Raw genomic sequence first — 27669 nt, forward strand, 5'->3', positions numbered from 1 at the left:
ATTTACTGTGCAGCCACCCAAGTAATTCCACACAAACCTGCCAGTCCAATCAGCTGGCCTTGAGTCAGAACAAATAAGCCTGAGCTGAACTCTGGAGAAGAATTCAGCTCTAATCTCCCTCCTGCGTGCCTTTTTTACATCTAGAGCAGCACCCAAGAACACAAACCCTATGTTTAATTGTGGCATCAGGCAGCAAGCAGTAGCAGTTTGCTAATGCATTTCCTGGAGTGTGCTATGAGGATAATGAGAGTGGCTGTCACAGAACTAACTAGCTGTCCCTAGGATCAACTCATTTGTGCTGAAGTGCAAACTTTGTTAATCTTTTTGTTACAAAAAAAAAAAAAAAAAATTACTTTATTAATACACTACTTCAGATTAAATAGGAAAAACAATGATGCTGTTTGATGGATTGAAATAGGTTGAAACAATGATGCTACCTTTTGAAAGCATGGGCATGGAACAGCTCCATCAGTACCTCGCCTTGTTGTCCTAGGCAGAGCTTAGAGCACAAATGTGAGCTGGGTTTCAGTTAAGTGGTGGTAATAAAGCAGCTCGTTGTGTAGCAAGTAGTGACTTGGAGGGGGGGGGGGGGGGGGAGGCTGATTAGTATTTTTAGCTTGTCTTTCTATAACATGATGGAAAGACATTAGCATCGTTTTCCCTTGATCAGAATAGGTTTTTACTGCCACCATTGACAAAGGTGGAAAAATTTTATTGCCCTATACATTACCCAAGGCTGCCCGTAATAAATATAGTTACCCATTACTAGTACAAGACACAAGTTGTTGCACAGAGAAAAGGGTGGCCCCAAGACTTTGCATTGGATTAAGTTTGGTAGGTTACATGAGGAGCAAGGAAGACTGTGGAAGGAGAAACATATCAGAGCAATGTGATGCTGCTAGGCAGGAGTAGGTGGGTTCCTTTGTACTTCGGAATTACTCAGAAGCTACTACAGGATCTTGCAGGAAAGGGGCAGCCAGATAACAAGAGCACATGGAAGAGAATTTGAACTGTGGGGATAAGAGAATCAAACCAGCGTTGTATCCAACCAGCTCCAAACAAAGCAGGTTTCTCAAGGTTTAAATGTAAATTCTCTTGGGTGGAGATCTCATAGTAAACCTGCTTGATCTCACTCCTTAGTATGCATGGACTGCTTTTTGTTCTTTGCATATTGTTATTTTCCTCTGCTAGGGCAGCTGAGCCAAACTACCCTGTAGGTACACAGTGGCTGGATTCAATCCAGGGAAAGCAGGGGGCATGTAAAGGCAGAGTAGGAGCCCCAGGAGTATCCCTTTCATTAGCAGGAGCTATTACCTGAAACATCACACTACTAACAACAGTTGCTCTTTGTTATCACTCCCATCCCTAGACATTACTGCTTCTTAAGCAAGATGGCAGAACATAATATTTAAGTACTTAGTGAATTCAAGGCAAATCCTGGTCCAGGGTGTGGTTAGACAATATGAACTGGTTTAATCCTGTTGCCAAAAAGTTACTGCTGCCAAGAGGATAGTCCTGCTCCTCCCCTCTGTTGGCAGCACCTTCTCCCCCACTTCTCACATGCTGGCTCCATTGTCTGTGTCTACTGTAAGCCAATGCAGCTCATTTTTTTTTTACCTGAAAAATAACACCCCAGAAACAGGAACAGTTTCTTGGTAGTTTAGGAAATCTGGTTGACAGCGTGCTCTGATGAGCACCAGTGGGCAGAGGGGAAGCAATGGGAGTGTGTGGCTGGCAGCAGGGGCAGCTTGTCAGCAGGCCATCAGATTAGGTCTGCCTATTGCTCAACTGCACCCTTAAGTGGCCATGGGAATTTGAAAAAATACAATACACTTTGCTCTGAAGCAGCTGAGAAGAACAGTCAGTTCTACTGCGAAGGGACTAGCACTTGGCTGAAATGCAGTTACGTCTCCAACCACTGCAGCTGTTTAGCTAAGCGAACATATTTCTAAACTGATTGCAGTTAGTGCTTACAGGTGCTCCTGCAATAACACACAAAGCTCCATTGCTCTTTAAGATTTGGGCACGTGGACAAAAGACTGCATGAGAACAGTGGCATAGGTTCAAGAAAAAAATTTCCTTCCCTCTCTTGTGGGATTTCAGTTGTTTTGAATCTGATGGCAGGAGAAGAGTTCCAAGTCAGCAAGAAGCAGGGAAAAGTGAAAACTGCTTGGGAAAGTGGAAAAGCTACTGAGGTTTTTATGCAGACTCCAGGGCTGCAGAACGAACGCCTGTCTGACTAGACTAGTAATTTGGACAATTACCATTTTATTAAATCTGAAAGATACCGTCTTCACAGAAGTACAAGCCAGTCTAACTACCATAGTAACCGCCTTCAAAGGAAATTGAAAATATTTTTCAGTGCCTAGTCTCCTGTTACAGAAAACTGGTTTAGTTTTAGGATTTTCTTGCAATTTGCAAAGTTGCTATGGGTTCTTAATGTAAAAAGGGTTTTGAATTAGGTAAGGATTTAAATGGAAGAAAAATGAATCTTCTCTGTTTCTTGGTTAGCTGAAGCTCTTCCAGGTGAATTATAACTGTGAATTACCAGGGAAAATAAAAATCGAGAGGATAGCGGTCAATACATGATAGTGCCTCTCCCTCTGTAGGAGCCCTGAGGTAAATAACGCCCTTTCCGAGCGGGCTCCGCGTTCGGCGGTAACTCGGCGACCCCGCGCCGGTTGGAGGCAAACGGGAGGCTGCCGAGGCAGGAGCACAGCCCCGCTGCCTCACTGCCGCTCACGGTCCGGCGGGCGCGGGGAGCCGCTCGGCTTCGCCCTCCTCAGCCCCTCGGCGCCCCCCGCAGCCCCCCCGCTCCCGCGGGCGCGGCCGGCCCGGCCGCTGCCCCCCTCGGGGCCGCCCCCCGCCCTGGGCATGCCCCGGGGGGCGGCGGGCAGGCGGCGCCGTGCCGAGCCGGCCGCCTCCGCCCTCAGCCAGCAGGCGGAGCTGCAGGGAGCGGGTCCCCGCCGCAGCGCAGCGGCGGGAGGGGGAGGGGAAGGAAGCGGAAGGAGCCGCCGCCGCGCTGAGGGGAGCAGGCGCTGTGCGGAGCCGCCGCCGCCGCCGCCGGGTGCGGGCAGCGCGGAGGGGAGGGAGCGGAGCGCGGCCGGGGCCGCGGCCGGGAGCGGGCGGCAGGTGAGGGCCCGGGCCCGGCCCCGGGGGAGGGGGGAGCCGGGCGGGGACGGGGTCGGGACCCGCCGGGGGAGGGGGAGGAGGAGGAGGAGGGAAGGCGAGGGGGGAAGCCCCCACGTGACCAGCGCGTGCGGGAGGAGGCGGCGGCTCGCGCGCCCCGTTCGAATCAGCTGGCCCGCAGCGGCGCCTCCCGCGCGTGCGCGGCAGCTCCGCCCCCCTCCTCTGCCCTCCCCTCCCCTCCCCGGCCGGCCGTGCGCGCTCCCGCCCGCCCTGACACACGGCGGGGCCGGCGACACGTGCACGGCGCCGCGGCCGCCATGTTGGGGCCGAGCGGGCGCGCGGCGGTGCGCGTGCGCGCGCGGGGCCGAGCCGGGTCGCGGGGCGGGGCTGTACGGAGAACGAGTCGGGGTTGCGGGGGGGAGGGGGGGTGCGAAGGAAGCGAAGTCTCGCGAGGTGCCGCGGTTCCTGCGGGAGCGGGCCGGCTGCGGGATGGCGGCGCAGCGCTGGGCGTGCTGGGTAATGGTACCGGGCCGGGGGGCGGGCACCCCGCGCGCAGCCCCCGCCCCGCCCCCGCCGCCCGGCCCCGGGGCAGCGCCGCAGTCTCGGGCTCCTCAGGGAGCGGCCCCAGCGCGGCCCCGCCTCACCTCAGCTCACCTCACTTCGCCCCGCCGCGCCCTCGCAGCGCCGGCCGCTGCGGCACCGCCGGGCCCGGCCTTACCCCGCCGTCCCTCGGGCAGCCCCGCCTGCGGGCACCGGCCCGGCCCGGCCGCCGCTGTGCCGGCAGCACCCGGCCCCCTCGGGCCGGCCTCGCCCTGCGAGCTGCCAGGCTGGGCCCCTGAGCCGCCGGGGGGGGTCGCACCTCGGCACGGCCCTCCCGGGTCTCTGCGCCCTCAGGAGCCGAGCCGGTGTGCGGCTGTGGGGCCCGGCAGCGGCCACCTGGCACCGCGGAGCCGAGCGCCTGGCACGCTGCGGCCCCTCGTTGTCCCGGGCTGGGAAACGCTCCTGGTTTCGGCTGCTCTCGGGTTATTCTCGGCTGCAGTTATTCTTCCAAGTGTCCCGGCTCGGCGATGGCCCCTTTGTCTCCGGGTCCCCATCTCGAAGGGAGAGCATATGGCTCTTCCTGATGGGGCCGGCGGTCTCTCCCCGAGTACAGCAACACCCGCAGCACTTGTGGTCAGGGACTGGATCTCTTCATATAGTGATGCAGGCTTAGCGTGCCACGTAACTGAGCCTACAACTTTTATAAAATAAGGGGTTCTTTGGCTTCAAACTTGCAAGCTGTGTGTTGGGGAGAGGTCTGCAGTCATTAAACGCATCGTGATTGCTCTTTGGTGGTTGTAGGTGTATTTGCATGTGTCCCGTTGGTGTTGCCATTATTACTGAACTAATACTGTGCAGATAGTTAGAGATCAAAGCTCCAAGTGTGCGCTGTGTTTCATACTGTATAATAACTCATACAACCCTCAAGGGCATGTCTCTTGGGTATATTTCTACCCTGCAGTCAGTTACTAGACTTCCCCCTCTTCTAGCTGCTGCAAGGACTGGAGATCCAGAAGGCTCTGTAGCTTGGGGCTAGCAAAACGTGGTTCTGTAAGCAAGTGGAACTTCTCAGAAAATGGGCTGAGTTACTGTTGCAGTTAATTTTTTTTTCTTTTTTTGATCTTACAATACTGTTTGTCAGGTGAATTATATTAGTATTTACTTAATGAAAACTGGGAAAAAATGAGAAAAAGTGGTGTGGAGAAGAAAGATTCAATTCCTTTATAGTGAAGAATATGTAGTGAGATGTTAGTGTTTGTAGGCCTCAGTTTTAAAACAAGATAAGCTATGAAGTGAAATTCTCATCCAGTTGAAGCCACTCATGAAACTCCCTTGCCTTAGAAAGGTCTGGTTAGGATTTCACTTCAGCATGTGATTTCCAGCGAGTCATTCAGGGTATGGACAACTTTGGTTGCAGGATTTCTACAGTGTTTATGTTTACTTAATAAAAACATTTAATGTCCTGAAATTACAGTAAATGCTTTTTGTTTTGGGCTGTTACACAGTGCAGCCATGTGTGTCCGTAAGCAGCAGCAGTTAGCAACCTTAACTTGAGATCATGTTTGTGTAGAACTTAGGCTCTTCTTGCAATTATCAGCGGTACCACCATTAACTGAAACGATTTGTCTTTGCATTGCATGTCATAAGCATGTAGTTACTGAGCTAAGCTGTATTAGGTAGCTTAGTTACTGAGCTGTCTAGAGATGAAGTTCAATCGTATGGTTCATCTCATAATATTTAATATTTCTGGAGAATGAGAAATAGTAAATCATATCTTAAAGCTTGGTGTTGTTACACATTTAATATGCAAAAATAACTAGATGTCTTACACACAGTTTTGGAATGTATCCTATGGGCATTGATTGTAGTGCTGACCAGCATGATTGCTGTAACATCTATTGGTGTTTCTGGCGTACTTGTGATGTGAGATTCAAGTCTGCTCTCTGCCTTATACAGAGTGAAGGCTTCTCTCTCCCAGTATTTCAAGGAGACTGGAAGGAAATTTTGTTTCTTGTTCTTCCAGGTCTTTCTAGGTGCTAGGACTACTCCTAGCATCTGGTCGGTGATCCTTGTCTGGTTGATACAAGGTGGAAAGACTTCCACTTTTCTCTTTTACCACTATGTTGGCTAAGAGGAATGAGAAAAGAGTTTTTAAAAGTACTCATCGAGTTGGAATAGAAGTCTTGGCAGTCAGTCTGTCCTATTCCCCATTGTTTAAGTGTTTGTTTTTTCGAACGTGAAAGACTACTTAAAAAAAGCTCTTTGAAGTCTTTATGCATAATCTATTGGTGTTCTCTTTGTTTTGGTTTTCCCAAAAATGGAAGTCTTTGCATTTTGTGGGAATTGATGATACAGGTCTCCTCGGTCATAAAAAAGAGATTTGAGAGGGAGAGCTTAATTTCAAGATTCAGCACTTGCTTATAGTCACAGATTTACACTGTACTTATATAAATCCTAGAAACACAGTACTGGAAGACCTATTCTTCCTCTTCTTCCAGGTTGGTATAAATATTCTAAGATTATTCCAGACAGATATTTGTAGAACTTGTCCTTAAAAACCTTGATCAAGAAAAAAATCTTCCACCTCTGTAGGCGGGAGTGAAGTTGCAGAAAGCGAGAAACTTTCTCACTTCTGTAGTGAGAAAGGTTTTTTTTTTTTTCTTTCTTTCTTAGTTTCCAAATTAAGTGTTCTTTGCTGGGAATCAAGCTGCTTAATATAAGAACTTGCTCCTGATAAACTTTATGCTTATGGCTATATTGTTCTGGTTTTAAGAACTTTGTAAATATGGCTTCTGCTTTAAAAACCGCCTGTGGTGTAGAAGAACCTTTGTAAGAGTTTATTTTAACTTTGTGAAAACCTTCTTTCAGTTTGAGTAACTCAAAATACCATTAGGAAATGCAGACCTAAACATTGAATAGCATGTTCTCTTTCTTCTTGGATGCTGTTATTAAACAAAAAGACTTTTAAAAAGGTTCTTTGCTGAGGTGCAGCTTCATAACCAAAGTAAAATACTTGGTTTTGTAACATAATGGGTTGACACTTTAATTTAGAATTTGTGTTATGATCTTGGATATTAGTTACAAGCTTGCATTCAACTACTTCACTTAGAGAATTTGTCGTATGGGAGGTTTGTTGTTTATATACAACTTTGGACCAAAAGCTTTGTAGATTAAGTTACAATGACTGTTCTTTAAAGTTCCTTTAATGTTTAATGCTTACAGTGAGTCCAGTTAAATGTAGAAAGGCAGAAAGATCAGCTAGTCCAATCCTCTGGAATCCTTTGGAAGGGCACCAAGATCATTCCCTCTTGTGACAAAGTTCTTTGTGATGCTTCTTGCTGTAGCTCATCACCCCTTGGTGCAAGTTTCACCTGATACTCAATTTCATATTTTTGCTTTGCATTAAGCTGATAGCTTTCTGTCTTGTTGCTTCTGAAAACACTCGACTCCCCTTTCAGCAATGTTTTATCTGTTAAATTGCCATTCTCTGCTCTCCATTTTTACTGGTTTATCAAACTTCATCGTAGGATATAGAGAATATGAATGTTGGCAAGACAGAAATGTAATTGCCCAAGATTTTAAAGGTGTTTATACTAGTTCCGCTAAACACCGTATTTAGACACAGATGTTTGCTTTGATTAATGGGATGCACACGTGCCAGACAAACCCCTGTTAAGATGGGTCAGAGTAAAAGCTTGTCTCTAGAGAATACCTGCCAGTAGCAGAGCAGTGGGATTTTTTGTCTGCCTTGTACAGCTCTGTCACGAGACATACCTAATTCTGTCCTTAAAACGTAGTGATTTGAACTTTGTTTAAAACACTTATTTTCTTTAGAAATGTAAAAAGGAAATGTGTGTGCTTGACAGTTTGCTTGTTGGTGCCTAAGTGGTATTATCCTGGTTTTAGTTGTTGCTTTCCTTTTTGTTGTATTGGTGTGTACATGTGCACATACATGACCTGAGTTTTTTAGGGGCAGAGTGTTTTTCTTGTTGTTTAGGGTGTGTGTGTGAGCTGAAGTGTTTTTGTAGTATCAGAATATAGCCCAAAATCAAAATTGGAAGAGCTGTGCAACTGGGTTACTGTGCCACAGGCAAACACGTTGAAGAGGAAGGAGAGTGCCAGAGCCTCCCTCCCTTGTTTGTGTTGTTTGAAAGACAACCTGGTAGAATAAGTCCAGTAGTGCTGAAATTAGGGGTTCTCTCTCCACAGCTAAAGAATACAGAAACACCAAAACTAGATACTGTCAGAGATGGTTTGCTGTGCTGGTTAGTTACTTGTTAATTACATGCTCTAGAGACATTACAGATTGAAGGAGTGCAGCGAGTGGAATTTAGCAGGTATATTTCCTGAATTTAATCCTGTTTAGTCTTTCAGCTTGTGACCTGGATGATAGAACAGAGCACATTTACATATTGCCTGGGCAGTGCATATTGAGGGGGCCATACGAGCACTAGAGTATAAAATGGTCCAAGCAAATGGCATAAAAAATCTGAAATACATGGGTGGCAGTTCAGTAAAGAGAAATGCAAAATAATATGTTTGGGTAGCAATAATAGACTTAAATATGAGAAACAACTGGCTGGGCAGCAGCTCAGCAAATAAGCAGCTATATCACAAAATGAGCACAAATGAGTCATGACAGCGTTAAAAAATCTTACAGGAGTCACAGTGGGACATAAGAAAAGGATTGTGGTTGTGTGTAAGATAGGAAATGCTTCTGCAGTGGTCAGTGTAAGGCCTCAGATGGGGTACTGGCTGTTTTTTGTTTTGTACTTGGAGCAGATTTGGACCACTTGAAGAGCACTTAGAGGAGGGTTGCAGTTAGGACCTTTGGGGAAGGACTGCGAGAACTGAACTTGCTTAGGTTATGGCAGAGCATAATGATAGGCTTCAAATACAGTAAGGATTGCTACAGAGGGGACTGTAATAAACTCTTCCCTCCAGGTAGGGTAAGAAATAATGGTCCTAAATAGCACAAAGGGAGATTTCTGTGCTGGAAGAAAACTTTCCAGCTCTGTGAATAGATAAAAATGGGGTTAGATATCTGAAGAAGGTAATGGGATATCTATTGCTGAAAGTGCTCTAGAAAAAGTTAAATAACCTCGTCTTACAAGTGATTTGGGTATAGCTGGTCTGGCCTTGGCCACAGGAGGTAGGGTGACTTGTCAATGTAAGATCTGTTTTTATGATTTTTATGATGTTAGTTTCAGTCACTGAAACATTTTTATGATGTGACTGAAACAAACAACAACAAAAATCAGACTTAAAACCCCAGACTTTGTAGTGGAGCAAAAAGCTAAGTGATGTGACAGTCTGTAAGGTTTAGCTTGAGAAAATACAGCAAATATCTCATTAAAATGTTGTTTTATAAAGCCTTTTAAACCTTCTGTATAAGTTAATACGGAAAATAAATAGGATTTTTTTTTTATCTTTGATTTACCTTTTGTGGTTTTGTTTGTTTATGATCCAGTAGAAACAAACTGAGCTAGAGTCAAGGTCTTTCAGAAAACTTTACTGAAAAGAAGCAAAGTTAAAACGACGAAGTCTAAGGAGCCAGGGAATCAGGTGCATGCCAAGACTCTGAAGAGCGAATCATTCAGCTTCAACTTGTCTCTGTATAACAGAGATAAGAGCTATCATCTGGAAGATATGTTTTGGGGGATAATCATCACTTACAAAGTATCTTCAGTATCACAGTAGTGCTGTGTAGTAGTACCAGTATGGAATAGGCTGAATAGAAATACGTGCTTTCAACTATATATACTGTTTCTAAACAAAATCTCTCCTTTGAGATTTTTTTAGGTGGTATGAAAGCAGTTGTTTAAGTTGGGAGAACTAACCTTGGAACAGAAGAGTTACTAAAGCTCTTTAGGATTAAAAGTGCCATGCAGCTAAGCATAGCATTCAGTTTAATAATTTACTCTTTTTTTTTTTTTTTTTTTTTTCTCTATTAAAAGCCAACTGCCTGCATTTTATGTGACCTTGTTCAAGCTTTTCTTGAAAATTTTTAAAATTTGTCAGAGCTGCCTTGGAGTTAATGAAGAATGAAGGCAAGGCTGTGTCATACAGGTGTATGCTCTGCAATTAGAAAAAGGGTTAAACAAACTGTTACATTCTTAACATTTCAAGAGAGTGTAGAGGATTGAGATAAAATAATGCTTTCAGTCTGTTTCTTCCTAATTGCAATTAGACTTAATTGCATTTTTCTATCTGACCAATGGTATGGATTAAACTTTCTGTACACTTTAGGTCAACAAAGTGTCGTCATCCTGTTTGCTGTAATTGATGGGAAATTGCTCACTAAAGCATTGAGAAACAAGGTGTTGGTAACTGATATGGCACTGGTTTGAGGTGCTGACGTGCTGCCTGCTTACAAATGGCTGCAGGTGCAACAGGACACGGGGAAAGCTAATGCTAAAGGTCTCTCGTACTTCAGTTAAATGTGATTTCAGAACTGTTTTTCTAAAAATTGATAAAGGTAGAAGGAGAGAGCTGTCCCCTAAGTTAGAATGATGTCAAAAAAAAAAAAAAAAAAGGCATTTGTTCCTTTCCTCAAATATTTTAAGTCTTCCACGGATTTTTCGTACAAGTATCACTGCAGTACAGAGGCTTTCTTGTAGAGCATTGTGAAGGGGTCACAGAATCTCACAGTAAGGGCACAAAGGCTTAAGCCTTGGGCAGGGACAGATGCACCTATTCCCTAAGCTCCACCTGGAGAGCTGTTACTGAGAAGGAATCATCAGACAGAACAACTGTCTGACAGCTGAGCTGTCTGGGGGAAAAAAATAATGCAGTTTTAACCTGGAGCTGGGAGAAGAATATCCCAGGGTGGTCCGGGGGAATATATGGGCAGTGGCTGACTAAAAGATTTGTAATGGGAACCCATGGATGTTACAACAGATGATGGAGTTTGTTTGCTTATTTTTTTTTCTGTTTCCAAGTGTATAAAATTTTGGCAACTTTTAAAATTGTGTTTTGCTAATCTCTCTGAAGTTCGAATATATTGGTACATGTTTTCTCTTCCGCCCACTGCCTTCTTGTCATGTACTTGCACTTTCTCTGTGTATATCTCTGAAAGTCAGAGTATAACTAGCACCAAGTCTTAGTTCTTTGGTGTATGTTATTATATTGCTTTTGATAGTAACTACTCGATCTAAATTACTTCTTGAAAAGATTTGACAATGTGTCTGTGCTTTGCTGTGCTGCCAGGGTTGTTCTCTGGGTATTTCCTCAAAAGCGAGGTTTCAGGAAAAAGGAAGCTGATCAGAAGTTCTCAGTTCTTTCCAGTCCTTAGGCTGCAACTTGCTTTGTAGTTTTTGTTTTGCCCTAGAAAGATAGGCAAAAGAGAGAGCTGCTGCAGCACATGATTTTTTAAAATGTGGTTTTCTATTTTTAGCAGAATCATGGTCTTTATGAGATTTTTTTTGAAATTCTGCTATATCCCGTGCATTGCAAAAAGGCTGAATAATCATCATTCAAGGCATTATTGTAGAGCCTGCAGCAGTGCAATTACTTTTCATATATGCTTGCATAGTTTTAAGTCCGTCTGTGAGGAAGTGGTTTCTGACAGAACAGAGTGTAGTTATCTCATTTCTCTTTGCTGAGATCAGCCGCAAATTTCTCTGGATCATGTAATTGGGAATCTGCTGATCCTTTGTTAAGAGGATTCCAAAGATACTTTAGATGGAAAAGGTTCTTCACCAGCTTGCTACCGTCTGAAAGGCAGTGCTGAAAAGGACAGTGAGAAACATTTACTTCTTGTCTGATGTCTGAGTTCAGACACCATCTTGCCCCCACCAAAGTAAAGCCTTTTCAGATTTCTTTTCCTACTCTACGGTTCAATTCAAGTCTTTTTTTTTTGATGGTGAGTCTTATTTTGATGGGGTTCTTGACACATAGTTTGAAGATCTGAGTTATAGTTGATACAGAAAATGTTGCAAATCCTTAAGAACCCACTGCATTTTATTGGCATGAATGGGTTGCTTTATGGAGAAGCCAGGTTTGCTGTCAGGACCTTCCAAATTCTTCAAGTGTGTAAGGGAACAGAATTCTTACTGTTGAGACCTAGATCTGTTTTTTAAATGCTACCCCCCTGCCATCCCACCTCACTCCTCCCTAAAAAACCCACCCAACACACCAACAGTCTAGGTAATTCAGTTCTTGTTGGTATTTGTGAATTTCAGTTCTGTCACATACTAACTTAAATATCCCTGGTTACAGCACAGAGGTGATTTTATTGAAACTTTCTATACTACCTGAGAGGTTATTTTTTTCTATCTTACCAAAATTCTGAATACCAGAGGGAATCTTCTGCAGGGATCTGGAGGTAAAGGCAGGCCAGTTACTGTTGCTTTATCTGGTGTGAGTCATCTCTCTGATTTTCCAGGTGAAAGGTAACTCTGGTGATCAGAATGCCGTGTCCTGCTCTAAGGATGCAAGGATGATAACTCATCGTGACCTGTAGTTGTGGTTAGATCAATGGTCTTAAAAAAAAAAAAAAAATTGTTAGATTGTTGAAAGTCTCTATTTACATAGCCCAATAAATTCTCCTAAAGAGTCCCTGAGAAACAGCTCTGGGGAGGCCTACTGTGTGATCGTTGTACTGTTTTCAGGCTTGATTCGTGGGTTGCTCTAACTTTGTTATATGACGTGTACCAGTCACGTGGACATTTCTTCTTGTTCCATCTGTTGTATCAGTAGCCTGATTTGCAGAAGTGGCATGAGCCATTTAAGGTCTCTGTGTATGTGCCCTTAAATGTGTCCTTTGCTACGTGTGGGCTGCCCTTACAGCTTTCCTAGCTGGTTAGCTCATGCTATTGCTTTGAAACAAAAGTTTGCTTTTCTATACTTCAGCAATTACCTTCTGTGTGTAGTTTGATGACTGTTTCCTCTTGACCCTCACTGACTGTATTTCCCATAACGAGAAGATGTCAAAAATAGCCCAGGGGGTTGAATCAGTAACAAGCACGACCACAGAATGTCTTGCTTCTTTTTCTCTGATGCCTTCTTTGTGCCTCAGGTTCTGTCAGCAAAGACATGCATCAACTGGATTTCAGTTAAACTTCCAATAAAATTTTAACAGTTTTATATTCAAGTCAGCAGTACAGCAGAGTGAAAATGAAGTATAAGAGATGCTGTGACCCCAGCTTTGCAGAAGCAGACATGAAGAACATTTCCCCCAAGCAGCTCACAATTCCAGTATGACCTGAGCTGTAGCTGGGCAGTATACAGCTGGACAGAAACAGTAAGGCAGCTAAATTGCTTTCTGTGCATCAGTTATCAAATGTTTTAATCTTCATTGTGGAAAATTAGAGTTCTAAGCTAAGCAAAGTAACTGTGCTTTTTATGCTTATGAGGAACTAAGGGATAAGGGACAGCCTGAGAGTAAGGCTTCACATTACAGCTAACCTGACCCAGTGGATATCTGCCACCAAAGCACATAGCTCTGGCCCCTGCTTTCTGGTAGCACCTGTGCTCATTAGACCAGTACAGTACGCCTGTTTTGGGAGCTAAACCAGCCAAAAAAATAATGGCTCTTTTGTAGGGGGTTGTGTTTTCTAAATCAGCTCATTGTGAGATCGGATTGAATACTACTAACATGAATGCATAGGAAAAATGAGGATGGTGTGTCAGGGTTACGGGGGAGTGGGATTGCCTCTTTTCTGTAGATTATATCACTTAACAGTAAAATGAAACCTCACCTGAGAAGTCTCACTGAAAACTCAGAAGAGGGAATGACTGAAGGCTCAACAGAGTACGTGTCAGGCCTTTTGATAAGGAGCAGGATGATAGATTAGTGTGGTTTTCTTTGCTGTGTTAGAAAGATATGGGGAAAGTGGTTACTGGGATAACAGCAAACAAGGGAAATGCCATTTGGAAACATACCTGAGTGGATACAAGTGGAGCAGGGGTAGGTGTTGCAGTAATTAGTATAGAAAATAAGATCCTCATCAAGTTGCCTACTTGGTACAACAGTGGAAACCTTTTTAAAATGACATCAACTGCTGAAAAGAGGGTTCAATCACTTAAAAAAAAAAATATATGTTTGCCATTGGGTCATTGTAACCTGCACTGTTGATGGATGTGCAGCCTTCAGCATAGGTGCCTACACTGGTCCAACATACCAAGAATTAGTCTGTGAACCCCCAGATAGATTTCCAGTTTTATTTCTTTAGTGTCTTTTTAAATACATGGACATTGTTAAGTTGCTCTTCCTCTCCGCTAAGAGCAAATTAAAGATGTTTCTAATGCCTTCTCAACCAAGTAAGGGTAATCCAAACTGTATGTACACACAAGTCTGAGAAGGAAGCAGCCCCGACCTTACCTGGGGGTTTTTTCAGTGAGCTGACTTGAAATGCATAGCAGCCAATGTGTTTTACAAACATCCTGGGCAAAGTTTGGAAGTGTGTTTGCTAGGAAAGCATTAATTTCATAGCAGATAATGTTTTGAAATGTTAATGTCAAGGTTTATTCTGAGCCTAGCAGAAGTGATTTATTGTACTCTCTCTACAGTTCCAGTATAAATAAATGTACAAAGGAGGATTCAACCCACATTTTGTAGAGGGAATGCACGTATTCCTTTGGACAGAACATTCAGTATTTTCATGGATGGCCTTAAAGGTTTTTTTCTTCTCTTTTTTGAGCAGTATAAATAATCAGGTATCTTAGGTGATGGTCAGAATTGTTAATTTCAATCAAGTACTTCTAGAGTGGCGATACTTTAAAAATATTTCAGTGATTACAGAAAAGAACTGATAATAATCTAGAGCTGACTTGATTTCACCACTGGCTTGAATCAGAGTTGTAGACTCAGATCTCACAAAACTGAGTGAATGGGGGATAAAATAGAATCACATTTTCAAAAACGGGAAATAATTCATAAGAATAAAATATGCAAAAAACATTCAGTGTTCTTATATAGGTGCTTTTGTAAAAACATAACTCAATTTTCACAAGCTGTCAAAGAAGTAAATAGTGTTGAGTGTTATTAGGAAGGGGGTCGCAACACAAAACATTACTATTCTGCAGTAAAAATCATTTGAATGAGTTGTGAATACCATGCTATGAATATTGTATTCAGAACTGGTCCCTCTGATGGATTCAGCACAGCAAAGAGCAACATGAATAATCAGAGGCTTGGGATAGCTTCTGGGTGCAGAACACAGGGACAATAAACTAAAGAAAATAAGAGTTAATTCTGTGACCATACAGCAGGTATATCCTCAGATCTGCCATGCCCTATACGATCATTGTATTTAAGTACTTTTTGTGTTTCCAGTTACAGGGAAAGTAATTTTTAAAGATAAGGGATTGTCACATACTTTTCCTCGAGCTATTGAGCAAGGTATGTGTTTAATTGCTTATTGCCGTAGGAGAGAGAATATGTCATGGAGTTATGAGGGCTTTGTGTCTTGAAGGTACAGCAAATCCTGCTCTTAGGGGCTGCATTCCTACTGTGCTTCTTTTATGGCTACAACGTTATGCTGTAGGTAATGCAGTTGTTCATAGTGAAGTCGCTTCTACTTTTAGACAAAATTTTAGATATTCTGTAAGAACTGGCAGTCAGGGTTTTTTGGAAAATATTTTAAATCATAAAGCTAAGCAGTTTTATGGATGGCATGTAAATTACATTTGTCATGTTAATCCTTGCTTAATACTTGATGTCAGCTCTTCAGAGGTACAAAGAAGGGGATAAGCAAAGCACTTTGATACAGCACTCACATTTCTTAACAATAGTTAACAAACAAACTTTACAAAGGGTCGGTAAGGTTTTTCTGGGACATTGCTGGCCAAGTGTAAGCAGTTTATTGTTAAAAAAAAAAAAAAAAAAAAAAAAGAGCAATGTCGAGTCCTCTGCTTGTTATCTTTTCTCCATAAATGCAATATGCATGTCAAAGTGAATGAAAGAGATTTTGAACTTTGTAACTGCTGTTGATTATTTTCAAGTTCACTCTATTAAGATCCCACGCTGTCTCTGGCAAACTGGCAGAAAGCTGCTAACGGTGTTCAGTCTTGTAAGAAATAAACATTTTAACTAATTAATTCTATGTAACTGAATGTTGCGGTGGGAGAAAAGTGGGGAAAATCCCACTTTACCTTATATTTGTTTATGTTAATATATTAAGTCCAACATAAATAATTTTCCTGTTTAGTCTAAGCTTGACCTAATTTCTTTTGGTTAGTTTATCAGGCAGTCCAGTATGTATTGCAGAGGCAAAGCCCAAGCATGTGGAGAGCGAGACCTTGGAGAACTTAACGGCAAGTGTGGATTCTGTATTCCTGTGATGGGTTAGCTGTTCATGTTCAGCAAAGTGTTTGAATTCTGGCAATCTGCTCTTGTTTGCTTAGGTATGGAAACTATATAATTCACACTCTTTGACCCAGCTGCTGACAGCTCCTTCCTGTTGCCTGAGTCTGGTAAAATATGCTGAAGATAGGCTGTAGGTCTCTTTTCCTTTTGTTCTTGTGCTTCGAGAAATTCTCTAGTGGCTGAATCTGGATCTTGAATATCCTTTTCATGTTTCTTCAGGCCTTTTACCTGTTGGTACAGGTAATTGCAAGGAATGGTAGGATGAGCATCTCCTTTCTTTCTTTGAAATAGTTATTAAAAATTGTAGGCACTCTGTTCAGACATATTTCCTACATAAAAGGTTAAATTCTGTTAACTTATTAAAACGTGATCAGTGTTTGCAATATACTATTGAATTAATAAGCTGATGAAGTGTAAAAGCACTAAAATGCTATTGCAGTTACCATGAGTTGTGTTATCTTAAGAGAAAGGCCAAAAGTGAAACATGTCAAGAATTGAGTTTCAGGAAAATACAATGAGAAAGGACAAGATGTCATTTAAAACCTTGAGGTCATGTGTTATATTAGGGTGGATAAAACTGCAAGCATATGTTGAGGTTACCAACATGCAGTTATATCCACTGGAAACATCTATGACATTGTAGTTGAAATGGCATACTCATTTATGCCGTAGCTTTCTGTTGTTGATAACACCATGGATCTTTTCTTTTTTTTTTTTTCTATGGAAAACTGTACATAGGCAAAGTCAAAAAGTGAAACAGGTGGGGAAGCTCCAAGTAAAACACAGAAGTGTCATTCTGGTATGTACAACTGAAAGCAACAAAGAGAATGAGTTAAAACTGGAGTTGCTGTTGGATAGCTAACCTTTTGTCCTTACCGTTTTGCCAGGTTATGGGTATTGATACCAATTTGTAAAAATGAAAAATTAGAATTCTCTTTTACAAACACATCTGTGGAATAGCTTGAATGCTAGAAATTTATGGGAGCTCAAGGGAAAACAGTGAAAATTCACAGAAGAGAAATCCATTGAAGTTTATTACATAGGTAGAAATCAGCCATTACTTAAGAGGGAGGACCCTGTGTTGAGAAAAGTTGGAAGCTGGAAAGGAGTATTCCCTCTCTTCCCCAGGCATCCGCTTATGGCTGTTGGTGAGACAGAGCGCTGACTAGATAGACCTTTGGTCTGACTTTCTTAGTTTCAAACTTCTTTATTGCATTAAGTTTAAAATAATGGACTTGCTTTTAAAGTCAGTGAATAAGTTTTGAAAATGGGTAATCAACATAAAAGGGAATTGAATGTCTATATGCAGACATGACAGGTACGTTCACATGCTTAGACAGTAATAGGTAAGTCTCTTGCTCTGTAAATGTAGTGCAGCTTCTCAGTATCTGGAGCATGGGATATATTTAGAAAGTGCTTGATAAAGTATTCAGAAAGAGGGAAGGGGTAATACAATTGGGATGAATTTTGCACTTTGTAGGCAGTCTTTCATTTTATGCTTGAGCAGTGAGCATAACTTTGAAAGTAAATTGCTTCATGCAGGTGCAGGAAATAATAAACTGGGTATTGCAAAACAAAACAACCCCGGAGAACAATAAGAGTCAAAGCAGAATACCTGGGTATTCCTTATATCACAAACTTGCGTAAAGGAAACAAAAAGAAGAGCATTCAGAGGGTAAATTGTAATTGTATTTCAGCAATGTGTTGACAGGTTAATGGTGGGTTTAGAGTAACAGTATAAAATTTTAGAAAGGCTTAGAAACACATTTTTAATCTATAAAATATTTTTATTGAGCAAGTTAATAAGCTACCTGGGAAAGAAAACATTTGATATATGGTTGTATTGTGTGAAAAATTATTAATCTGGCTGAGTCTTTCAAGATAACTGATATCTGACTTTAAAAGATTAAAAAAGCATGAATCAGAATGGTCTTAGTCTTTCTTGTGCTGAGGACAGTAGAAACTGCAAAACTGATTAGTAAACTTGCATCTAGATGAAAAACATAAGTGGAGCAAGCCTGAAGACAATTCGTTAGTGGTCGCAAGAAAAGCAAAGACCTGTAGTTATGGTAGAGAAATAAAAATAGTCTTATGTTTTGTTTTTCATTTTTTCCCCAAGATGATAATTACACTTCCTGCCAAAGTTTTTAAACAGAAAATGTTCATATTTAGAACACAAGAACTAAAAGGCTGAGATTTTAAATGTAAATGCAGGTTAAGCAAACTTTTAAAGTCTTTCCAATGAATAGTACAAGCACAGGCAAGGCAGAACACAGAAAACCCAGGAAATTAAATGCAATGCAAAAATTACTCATCAGTGAATGTACTGGCCTACCAATACAAATACTACTCTGAGCAGAGAAAGAGAAGAAAGCAAAATTGCAGTCAATCAAAACAAAATTACACATGATGCAATCATAGGTTTTTTGGAGACTATACTACAATATATACTAGAATAAAAAAGGAAAATAGGCTCCCATTGTAGTATTAAATCAAGGAAATTCTGGCTTGCTATGCTGTCTGGAAGTTTCTGGATATAGACAGGAGCAGCTACACAATGTATTGTACTAGCTGAATGAGGACCACTCTTAAAATACTTTTTTGTTGCTGTTTTTTTTAATCGAGGCCAGTTCTGAACTAAGAGAAGATATGCAGTAGTGTTCATACTGAAAGTTGTTTTTTTTTGTGACCAGATGGAGAACAATGTTCAAATACAAAGGGACTGGTCACTGTAAGAGCTTTAGAAAAAAATGCAGTTACCACTGCACTTAGAACACCTTCAGTAGTTGTCAGCTGACACTTCAGGAATCCATGCAGCTTGAAATACGCACAATGGTCGGCTTATTCAGAATGCTTAAGTGTAGACCGAGGCAAAGAATGAGAATGTCAGATGAGAGCGAGTTATGAAACCTGTCAGCTTAACAAGCTAAGAGTCTGTTGCAAAGCAGAATTTGGAAAGCATCTAAGAATAATTTGTAAGATGTCATTTATAAGTGCTGATGTCTGTTGTTCTCTCGGGATGCTCAGGCACTGGGAGAAATTGTCTGTCTGCTTTCCAGTATTGGGGCTACTGAGGTGAGACCAGCTCATTCTCAGTGGGGCTGATGCTGACGTGCAGCTCACCGAGAACAGAACTGGCCCAGAGCTGCTTTGAAAAGACCATCTGCAAAGGCGAAGCTATCATACATGGCTAAATGCAGCTAGAGGTTGTGGTGTGTTAGGCCATTTGTAAAAAGTCCCTTTCCAGCTTTCCTGTGGGCCCCCTTTAGGCACTGGCAGGACCAAATTTATTGAAGTCAGTTGTAACATAGCTGAATGAGCATTTAAAAGAGCTAAGAATCCTTAAAAATAACTGCTAAAATGCAACATGAGGCAAGTCACTCCTGATAGCATGCTACTACAGTATTTAAGTTCCAGGTTAAAGCATAGTTTGTTTTAAAAGCTAGTCCTTTACTTTCCAGAGCCCCAGCATGTGAGAACGCTTCAGTTGGTTACCCGGTGAGTGGTGATACAAGTACACCTGCACTATCAGCTCACGTGGCAAGGGAGCCTGTGATTCTGGCAGCATGGAAGTGCAGCAAGTCAGAAGACAAAGCATGGTTGTGACTGTTTATTTTACTGAGATGCCAGGGTAGTTCTTCTGCAACTTTTCCCTTCCTAAGTCTATCTAGAATGTGTTTTGAAGCATTTAGAACTATAATTTGATCAACCCCTTAGTTTAGAGAAGAAGGCATTGCTCTCTTTGACTCTACCAACACCAAGCACCATTAGAACCTCTTGGCCAGTTAGGCTAAATTTAGCAGGGGGTGTAGATCTTAGAAGTGTGAAGAGTTTGCAGCTTGCCTGGAAGCTGGAGTCTGCTTTTTATGAGAGATTGCAGTCTGACCCCAGCAATTACCTGCTCTGTATGGTTTGGTAGCAGTATATGTGCTGCATGTGTAGAGTGGAATTGGTCCTTGAGTCTGGGAGATGGCCAGAGATGGGAACATGGTTTTTCAAAATGTTGGAGGCAAGGTGGGATACATGGCAGAACTGGGCCTCATTTAGGATGACTAGGAGCCAGCCCACAGGATAACAGTTTTGTTGGTCTGCTTATAGAATAACAGGTTTATCTCGTAGACTGAGTCACAGGTATTATCAAATGGAAATCAAGTGGTTAGAATGTGTTACTTGAATGGAGGTAATTGGAAACAAATTCTTCTTCTTCCTTGGGTACAGAGGGGAACATTTTAAGTTTTGATTAAAAAAATGAAAAACATTTAAGTTCTGATACAATACTAAAAAAAAACTTAGAGAAAGTGTTGTGTGCCTCATGCTCCCATTTTTCTAAATTTTCTGGTTTGATACTTGCCTTAATACCTGTTGCAGTGGTACTGCCAAGTGCAGTGCTTGGAGAACACCTGATTGTGTACATAATACCACTCCATCTTGTACGTCATGGTTTGTCATTATGGTAGCTTTCTGAGGCTTATGTAGCTGATGCTGTAATTTTCCTATAAAAAGTACATTAACTGGTGTATTTCAAATGCATGCCCTTGACTGAAAGTCATCTGGGATAAAAATACACATTTGTATTTCATACAATACAAGCGTTGCAGTGTACTTCAAAAGGTGGCACAGTTGCAGTTGTTTTGCAAGTAAATCAGAGTAGCTGTTCCTGGTGTTGTATCCTGCAAATAGGAGCAGAGGTGCTACAACTTGTCTTGGGGCTTTTTAGAAAGTACTGTTTTTCTTCAACTTCCTTTTTATAGGTAAGCTATTAGCAGGGTTATTAACTATTTGATGACTTCTGGCAATAGCAGCCTTCCTTTTGGAAAAAATGACTGTCTTTTTGTGCTTGGTATTTTTTGCATATTGTAATAATAATTGGGAAACAAGACCCATTTTACCTATTTATTGGTGTATAATTATGTGGTTGAGAAATTAAATACAATTGGAGACTATTCTGTTATAATAGCATTTTGATAAATGGTTACTGTAATCAAGTTGTTGTTACAAATTTTATAACAAATTTTCAAAATATGTGGTTAATGTATCTGAAAGATATTAGATGCTTTGGTTATCCTGCACAGGAGATGTTCTTTGGGTAACAGCAAAGCTATTTAGCAGCTGAATGGTTTCACCTGAGAAGCAGTGAGAGTTTCACTGGACTGATCACAGAATGGCTCAGGTTGGAGGGGACCTTAAAGCTCATCCAGTTCCAGCCCCATGGTACAGGGGGATGAATAGGCAGAGGAGGCAAGAAGGACGGAGTGATGGGCAGTAAATGAGCTTTAGCATGACTTTCTGAAGTGGCGCATGGAAGTTACTTGCCTACTCTTTAATTTTCTGGAGAAGTGTCTTGTATCAGCCAACAGTTACTGACCTTACTGGTCAGTCAATAAAAGGAGGAGTGTTGAGTTAAGGCTACTTGCTTTATGCTAAATGCAGTTTGTATTAAATGGCTTCACAGTAATTTAATTAAACCTCTTGTGCGTTTTTCCAGTATGTTAAGAGGAAGCAGTGCTAGGAGATGCATCAAAGTGTGGAATCTATTTGATTTTTCCTAGGGCTTTGTTTGGTACTGCTTACAAAGTTCACGTCTTCACCTTTTGTTCCTGCCACATGAACTCATTCACACTTGTGCTGCAGCATGCTGGCCTTTTAATTTCATCCACCGAGACCCATCTGAAAAGATACAAAGAACAGTTGATATTTTTCATCTTAGACATGTTTGCAGATCCATTTCATATTACAGTTGCACAAATATTCCTATACACTGTTGTCACAAACACTAGTGGCAAATCCTTGGTGTGGTGTGCTGGGGTGGCGGCTGGGGGTTGGTTGTGACTTGGTAAGATCCCAGATTGTGCAAGGTCTGCCTGCTTCCTCCAGTTATTCCCAGTTCTAGTTTCCCTCTTGCAGTTTTAAGCCCACTGTTTTCTACTAATTCTTCATAATTTCCAGTCTGTCTCTTTTCCTAGTCAATACCCACTCACTTTGTTAATCTAAGTGCTCTCCTTACCCATCTGTTTGTGCTTAGCATTCCCCTTAGCCTGCCTTCATCACAGCTCTACCAAGCATGGAGGTAAGACAAACTCCTTGAAAAAAACGTCAGCTGTCCTAACCAGTAAGAGGATTGGATTGTGGTGGTTGTTTTTTTTTTTTGTTTGTTTGTTTTAATTCCATATTTGTGCACAGAAATGACTAATTATTTTGACTGAAAATTGAGGGGAAAGGCAGCGGGGTGGGAGTAGCAGTACAAGGCAGATGCCTCAGTGTACGATTTCAGCACAAAATCCAATTTGGCCAAGATACAAGAAACTGAAAGCAGTTTAGGTCTTGTCTGTAAGGAAAAGAAATCTGATAAGAGTGCTTTCTTTTTCTAGAGTTCTGTTGTATAGGTACACTTGCATAATTTATGCTTGCTTTTATATAAATTGGCAGCCTTTTGTTAGAATTTGCCTAGGAAAGGGGTTATGCCTCTATCATAACTATTCTCCTATTAAATTCCCTAATGTGAGTAGCAGCCTTTTGATAACCTCCTGCTGACTGGAAGGGTTACAGAGGGACAGATGGGCACTGCTAGTCATTCTCCTATAACTTGCTGTTTTGACATTTCTCTTTATTTTACGGATTTAAAGAAAGAAGGGTCAATGTGAAACAGTGCAAAGAAGCTTATATGATGGAGAACAGGAGGATAAGCTTATGTTTATTTTCACACATTCTGTTATTTAAATACCAGATTCAGGTTATTCTTCTTCAATATAGGGTGGGATTTTTTGTTATTTTTTTCCCCCAGAAGAACTAGAATCAGCTTTTTTTGGTAAGATTCTTTCTAAAGACCTTTTTTTTGCCTTGTCTAAGAATAGTTTTGTCTGGCCATGTGAATCTTTCTATTTTAAGGAAGAAAATGAACATATTAAGCTATCCATTGCGGTTTGTCTCCAGTTTAGTGTGTTTTTGGTAAAGCATATCCCTGCCAGTTTAAAGTGATATGACTGTATAAAAACAAAAAAATGCGTTAATTTTTTTTTTACCATTCTAAATTTTTCTTTTTTTTCCTTTATTTTCTTTGTTTCATCTTGCTGTCCTGATATGAGATAAATATAAGTAGTATAACTCCTATTCCAACAAACTATTTGGCCATATGTAGTGTAATTTTACTGTGTCGGGGATAGCTGAAATCTGAGAGTAGTTCCAGGCTGTGGGGCCCTTTAACACCTCTTTTTGCTCTTACTGCCTTTAGGCTTTTGTTATAGCTTTAAGTAACTTATGTATTATCCTTGGTGCAGATTGTTTCTATACTTTGAAAGCATTGCTTGTCTTTGATGTAATGCGAAATCAGAAAACTATAGTGCCTTCTTCACAAAACTAAATTCTTGCTAATGCAGCTATGTGTGGGAAGGGATGCTGGCATACTTGATTGTGATAGACTGGTGAATATAATTTGTTAAATGGAATTCATCCCTAATTTGGTAATGCCACTTTGCTAGGAGGTGATATGCTTTGTATGTGAAGATAAACCAAAGTCCTGATAATCTGAGGTCTGTCTGTGCATATGCTCTTCCGTTCAAAGATGTTTTTTTTTCTTGCACAAATATTCCTGTAAGTGATTAGATTCTGTTTACGTGACTAGCTTCTGCAGTTTTCATTGGATACAACAATCGTTGCATTTTTAAAGATGTTCTAAATAACATACTGCTGCTCTACAGAGGATTTATGAATTGCTATTTTCTAGCACAGAGATGCCCCAGTTTTATTTAGTAGCATTAGCAATCCCTGAATATTCTTTACTTTTGAGGTACGCATTTTAGTACTATGCAAGCTTAAAATTTGTATAGTCTAATTGCTTCTTCTGTCACTCAAGTAATGTGGTCTGGAATGTATAGCTGATAAGAAGGTAAATGGCATAATGAGCAGGAGATATGTAGGCAGTCAGAACACAAAAGGCTATTCAAGATACCTTTGGTATAATTTGATGTAGAAAATAGAAAACCAGCAGATATAACACTGCTCCCTCCACAAAGGGAGTGCAGCAAATTTTGTGTCCTGCTAGTGATTAAAGATTGTGTGCGTGTGTGCTTAATGTATGGATACCCTAATTGATAAGAATGTATGCCGTGCGCATAATAGGCCATAATGACAAACAGGAGACTGATAAATGTTACGCGTTTTCTTTGTTAAACCACTCTAACGTAGAAGAATGAGTTACAGATCAACTCAGATCAAACACAGTTTTTCAACTCTGATGGAGTCTTAAGAGAAGTAGGATTTAGAAAGAGGTTTGACAAGAGCCACTTGGGCTCTCAGTTTTGTATATGTGCTCTGATACACCTCGAGGAGGTTCTTGGTACGCAGCTCTGCCCTGAAATGTAAATGGTGGCCAGCAGTTCAGAGTGCTTCTGGAGAGGCTCTGAAAGAAAGAGAGAATGTTTATACGTTCAGAAATATGGCAGATTTTTCTATATACTTGCGTGAAAATCGTAGTTATTTTAATAGTTACGTTGGGTACATTGTAATAGTTGTGTAGAAAAACACTAGGTCGCTGGAAGCAGCATTTCAAAATTAGGGGGCTAGATTGGGATGAGATGCAGAATAATTGAGTGACCATTGTGTCAAACCAGCTAAATTATGCACAGTCTTAAACTCAAATCATACCATTTTACTGTTATTGGTATGGATTTGTTTTGTTTTGTTTTCCTTCCTAGGAAATGTTCTGTGTTTTAGTCTTAGTATTAAAGAGGCATGTGCAGAAGCGATGCTTCTTCTGAGGTATTACCATTTGAAACAGACAATGTAAAATCTGGCACAGTTTTTGTTTAAAGAATAAGATGCAATGCTTTAAAAAAATATATATATATTAAGGACTCCCCAGTTGTGTTGACAGAAAGAAGTATGATTAAAGACTTGTGACTGAACTAGCAAATTGTGCTATCTTCCTTTCAGGCATGGTCCCACAGATCTAGAACAGAATGAAAATAAACCAGGAGGGGGTGACAGTGCGTGTGTGTCACACTTGTTCTTGTAAATGGCAACTAAACCAGTAACAGATTTGGGGATTTACTGTGGTATGGGACTTAAGAGTGCTACTGCCAGCAGATATCCGCAGCTGTAGTATCAGCACACAGGAAAATGTTGATCTTTATGACCACGCATATTATCATTGTGCACAAATAGAAAGAGATTATTGGTTCCAACTCAGAAGAATAGGAAGAGAACAGATAATTTCTCATTATATAAAAATGATTCATTATAATCTAGATGAGATGAACGAAGTATTTTATTTTCTAGGGTTGAATTGATGTGGAAGGCTGTGATTATTGTCAATTGCCATAAAATATGCAACAGCAAATAAGTATTAGAGACTTTTCTGTTGCAAGGGTCTCTTTCTTTCTACCACACAGGCATGAGATTTTTGTGTCTTTTTTTTTTTCAAGTTGTATATAATGTTAATGTATCCATTGGAAGTACCAGATATATAGAGCACCACCACACAATTACAGTAGAGGCTGTGGTGCTTTGCTCCTTTCAGGTCCTCTATGCAGATACGCCCCATATATGCCTATATTGAACTCTTCTTTAATGCTGCTTTTCTAGCTTAGGGCTATGTTGAATGTACTTTCTCTCTCTAGCTGTGTGTGTGTTTCTTAGTTCTTGGGATTCCTTTAAATCCTTTAAATAATTGACTTGTACGTGGTTCCCAGATACCCAGGGCTGGCTTAACCCAGTTAAGAAATGGGTTATCCTACATATTTAGGAAGGAACTGTCTTCAAGTGTTTGTATCAATCTTTGTAAATTTGTTTGCCCTGTTGCAGGTGGTTTTTTGTACACACAAGTCAGTATTTACTAGCCTATTTGCTAAGTAGGCTTCTGGTTAACTTAATAATCTGACTGCAGTGTTAATTAGGGAAGTCCACACAAAGCTGTGTAATGCTTCAGTCTGACTGTGAAGAAGTGCCGCACTGATTAATGTATGACCATTCCCTATAAGGTTTCAGTATCACTACTTGTGTCTCACTGCTTACCCCTCTCTCCCTATGGGAGACGCATTCAGAGTCTTTCTTTAAAGCTTTGTCTCCATCTGTGTTACATTCTACATTCATCTGTAATTTCTCACTCCTTCGTTTTTAGTGGGCTTCACACACACCAGACCACGTTGTTTCTTAGCTAATTCTTTAGAGTCTTTATTGCAATATTTGCTTTTTTAAAGGTTGATTTTGTTCCCTGAAGAAAGCTTTAATCCTCCTAGAGTGTTTAGTTTCCCTTGCACACCTTACTCGAATTCATAAATACTTTAAGAGTGGTGTCTAAAACATAAGATTAGGCTTCCAGTGAACTTCTCAACCATGGAATATGTATTTGTGCTAGGTGAAAAAAAATCATTCTAATTAGTTTTGAAATAGAAAGAAATAGTTTATTTTCAAGATGTTTTTGCCAAATGAACTTCTAAGTTGATTAATTTAGAACTCAGTAAGTTATCTTTTTTTTTTCTAGTTTTTAAGCAGTAATCAAGGTGCAGTCATTTCAGTGTATCCTGATTAAAGGTTTGTTTTGGAGTTTGGTGGTATTTTTTGGTCAGTTTAGTTTTTGCAAAGCAGGTAACAAAAAGTTGGGACTAGGTATTTTTTTCTTTTTTCCCCCACCTTGGGTTCTTCTAATGTGATACATTATTTCTTCTGTTTCAGATATCTTCTTGCTCTCCCAAAAGGCCACCAGGCACAGCAGGGGGGGGTTTCTTTCCTGCAGGGAGTAAAATAGGGTTGTTTTGGAGGAGAGGAAATTAGGGGAGAGAAAGTATACAAAGCAGTTAAAAGCCTGCCATTGCTAGTTTGGCCGTTCCTGAAACAACTTACACAAATGCCCATTTCTTATGGACTGGTAAAGTAATGAAAATTTTTGAGATCAGGATTTCTTCTGTTTGACGTCCAGTTGTATATAGTATCTTACGCTTTTCCTGTATTTTAAGTTTTACCAACATTACTGAGCAATGGCATTTTTGTTGTGGTATGATTTTTTTTTTTTCTTTCAAAAATCTGTCAAAATCTGTCTTTTTGTAGTTACGTAAAGTTACTCTTAAAGGGATAAATAGGAAAGATAACTACAGGTTTAAGTAACTGAGAACATACCAGAGTACTAAAAACAGAAGAAATTTGATATAGAGGGGGGAGAAAACAGCCAGAAATCAGTTCATATTGGAGCTCTTCATGGAGTCTTATGTTCTGGGTATGTTCCTGGTACAGCTAGGTAGCTGCTGTGCCTTTTTGCTTATTCTTTCCAGTCATTTACCTCTAGGGTTTTCAAATATTTTTCCTTGCCTTCATGTTTTTCCATTCTTTATTTGTCTTTTATTTTGACAGCTTCCTGCTTTTTGTTAAATTCAGAAATTCCACTGAATAATTGAAATCTCATTTGATTTAGTTAGCCATGTAATAGAATTTGTGATACTTCATTTAACATCATTGTAGAAATATCTTTTATTATTGAATTTCACTATAACCAGATATAATTAATCTGTTCTGTTCTTACCTAGATGAATTTGTATTTTGAATTGCTAACATGATAGGGAATTCATTTTCAACTCTTACCAGTATGATACTATTAGTAGGTTCAAAGTAAACAAGACAATTTCCCAAGGCTTTTTACATTTATAATCCAAATATAATAATGGTGTAGAAAGACAAATGTGGAGAAACCTGTCAGCTTGTGG

The 27669-nt window shown here is 40.8% G+C and overlaps 1 protein-coding gene across 2 annotated transcripts in view; it reads left to right on the top strand.

Annotated features, from left to right (window-relative positions):
• The first annotated feature begins 3026 nt into the window (after positions 1–3026).
• ZZZ3 (zinc finger ZZ-type containing 3) overlaps positions 3027–27669 on the top strand; it is a 60068-nt gene continuing 35425 nt past the window's right edge. The window contains exon 1 of one of the 2 annotated variants that reach the window (XM_082765770.1): positions 3027–3132. The gene's annotated coding sequence lies outside the window, so the exon portion shown is untranslated. Of the gene's footprint in view, positions 3133–3586; positions 3646–27669 lie in introns of those variants that run through there. The other variant, XM_082765771.1, reaches the window with a different exon arrangement.

Source organism: Aythya marila (genome assembly GCF_965140915.1).
Source record: "Aythya marila genome assembly, chromosome: 8".
Classification (NCBI taxonomy): Eukaryota; Metazoa; Chordata; class Aves; order Anseriformes; family Anatidae; genus Aythya; species Aythya marila.